At 28.6% G+C, this 3309-nt stretch overlaps 1 long non-coding RNA gene across 1 annotated transcript; it reads left to right on the plus strand.

Moving 5' to 3' along the window:
• Window positions 1–1340: 1340 nt before the first annotated feature.
• Window positions 1341–2752, plus strand: LOC143636382 (uncharacterized). Its single transcript, XR_013154233.1, has 4 exons — window positions 1341–1394; window positions 1505–1533; window positions 1647–1882; window positions 2671–2752. It is a non-coding gene; the product is annotated as an uncharacterized LOC143636382 (long non-coding RNA).
• Window positions 2753–3309: the final 557 nt, after the last annotated feature.

Genomic DNA, 3309 nt, shown 5'->3' on the forward strand with positions numbered 1-3309 from the left:
TTAGATATACAACACTTTGTGTTACAAAAAAGAAGAAAAAGTTGTTTGCTGTCCTCTAAAAAAACATAAGAAAAGGCATGGATTTCTTAAATCACACTAAAAGCTTAAAAGACAGTGAATAAATTCCCTTTGTTTAGGGCTCCTAATTCACATGGAGTGGAGTAGACGTCACCCCTTCTTTTTTATTGTAGATCTCAATTCACATTGGTATTTGATACAAAACCTTCTTTTTTTCTTGATTAATTATATTTAACATGCTAAAGTTTACATTATGTCACCCTTAACATAATTTAATCCTTTGATTTTGATTTTATTTGAAATATATAAGTGTCATACGCTGTAATACTCAAAATTTTTAACCGAAATTTTTCTTGGTATATCATACATAAAAGACTTGTATTGGTTACCATATGACAATTATAAAAGTTCAATTGCTAAGTAACTTGATCATGTTTCAAGTGTTTGAGGAAGGGCCTGTTTGGAAATCTAGTGTTGAATCAATAAGAAGTATGACTAATTAAGAAACGGCCTTTAAATTATTCAACTCTAAATAATTCAACGTATTTTTAAAACTTAATTATTAAAAGAGTCCATGAGCCATAAAACCCAGATTGATCACGGTTTAATGACTTCAAACTTATATACAATCTTAATTATACTATAATAAATTAAACACGACAAATGAAGAATTACAATAAAGTTAAATGAACAATATAATACATCACATAAAAATAGAAGTTTTCAAACTATATTAAATGAAAGCAAATCAGATTTTTTTAATTTAAACTTTAACTCATTAATTCAAAATAATTAATATTAAACACTTTAACCAACAACATGTTTAGTTTTGACTGAACAATTTTCATTGTTAAGGGTAATTACACTTCCTCTTAATTTTCATTTGTGTTGTTCAAGACAATTTACAACATTTTAGCTGAGATAAAAATCAGCTTATCAAATACAAACGGAATTACTTCTATGCTACAGTGAGATTGTTTTGGAATGAAATTGAAGTTATAAGCATCATTAAACAAATAGTAGTACAAATATTTATTGGTCAATGAGTGCCGACCGCTTTCGTGTAGATTATTTAAATCTTACTTGAAAATATATATTTTATAATCAACGGATAGATATTTGAAGACTAAACACTCTACATTCCAAATATAAATAAAAAATAAAAAAAAAACCAACTTTATGGGTCCCTTTATAATCACAGATTATTGCAACTAATTATGTAACGTCTTGATCTTTCATCACCAAATAGAGCCGTTATATCTCCACACCATTCCCTTTATAACCCACCCACAACACAAAAATCAATTATCTTTATCATCTATCTAATAAACATATGGCTTCTAAACTATTTGCATATCTGTTTCTACTTCTTCCAGGTATCATAATATATATCATCATCACCACACCAACAATATATTAATAACACTTAAAACAAATCTTTATTTCTTTTAACTAATATTATTCTTTTATGTGTGTTAATTCTCAGTCGGGACTTTGATCGCGGTTGAGGCTGAGGTATAATGGCTGCATGCATGATCTTTTGTCTTTAACTATAGATGATAATAATATTTGGCCTTATAAAAGGCTAATATTTCGGCTATATATATATATATATATTTGTGTTGCAGAAAACATGGTGTGTTGCAAAGCCGTCATCGAGTCAATCTGAGCTGTTAGAAAATGTGGATTTTGCGTGCTCGCAAGTCGATTGCAGGATACTGGAGAAAGGTGGGTGCATGTTATTTGCCTGACAATCTTATTAACCATGCTTCAATAGCCATGAATATATACTACCAATGCAAGGGAAGAAACCCATGGAATTGTCATTTTGGTAACACTGGTCTCATTACTCTTGCTGACCCAAGTAAGTCATCAACTTAATTTAATATAAATCTTCTTAAGCCATCAGAGCTAACCCTTATCTTTTTCTTTTTACATCTAAAACTGGAGTCATTTTCGTTAAATATAATAAATTGTTTAGGGTTCTATCAGGAGAGAATATAATGAAGCATGTATTTAATTTTGTTTATGATTTCTAAAATCCATAAATTCACACAATTCTAACAAAATTCCAAGAGATTGGCAGCTGATCAGAGAGGTGATAGTCTCATAGAGAGAGAATCGAATGCGAAATAAACATAGTCAAAAAGTTAATATATATGTTATATAAGTTATTTGGCAAACAAAGAGGACTTTTATATTTTAACTTATCAACAATGTAAAATAAGGAGGTTTTGATAAGTTGGGAAAATGTAATTTTTTTACTTATTGTGTTTGATTTACCTATTACACCTCTCAAACTCTAAAAACTCATTACACACATCTTTTCAAAAAGAGTCGTTTTTTTGTCATTTTGATTGTCCCCACTCCCCACCACATAAGCTAATCTACACAATTCTTTAAAAACTGTTAAAAAAAAGTCATAAGTTAATAAGTCATTTTAACACAGTTATTTTTAAATTATATAAGCCATCTAAAACACACTCTTAGTTTTTTAATAGAAATTGTGTCTACCCATTAAAGAATTGAATCTAAAATTTTCAAGGTTCTTTTGTGTGGAAGTTGACGTACTCATCCCATTAAACATTTGGAGGATTCTAGGCTAAAATAGTTAAATTTTGATTTTAATTCAAAGGTTTCACTAATTTGCAGGTTATGGAGGCTGCCCTTATGTTTGAATGATTGGATAAAATAATGATGATGGTCTTCTACTTGTAGCAACATTTATTTTAGCTTTTAGCATGAGAACAAATTAAGACTAAAGTTATTTTTATATGTAGCTTTATCTTGATCAAGTTGCATAATAATAAATTATTCTTTTAATTTTTGAGCATTTTCTTTTAAAGGCTTTGTGTATGATATTTTACTTTTGTAGTTAATTATATGTTTTTAATATATTAGATTGAGAATTTAATAAAAATACGTTATCTTGTTAGCTACATTTAAAAATTACTTTAATACAAAATTTTCATTTAAAAATAGTAAAATAATAAAGAAACCTATTAAAAAAAGAAAGCGTAAATAAAGTTAGAGTATGTTTATAATATATATAGGGGGAATGATCCGATCGAAACAAAACTTTGTTAACCTTGAGGTACATTCGAACCCACTTGCCTCCAACCTCGAATCTGCTTTGTTTCTTTTTTCTAGATTTGTAATTGCATTTGGGGGTTGATTTTTTGGGTCTCCCTCAACATGTCTAGGTTTTTGTTAGCCGTGTTTAAATTAATAAAATTTTAGTCGTTCAAAAAACCATAATGATCTTCCCACGTGCATATGTTAGAGAGATTC

This window comes from Bidens hawaiensis, unplaced genomic scaffold (assembly GCF_021521415.1).
Source record: "Bidens hawaiensis isolate Kalapana, Puna unplaced genomic scaffold, B.hawaiensis_p1.1 tig00007902_1, whole genome shotgun sequence".
Lineage (NCBI taxonomy): Eukaryota > Viridiplantae > Streptophyta > Magnoliopsida > Asterales > Asteraceae > Bidens > Bidens hawaiensis.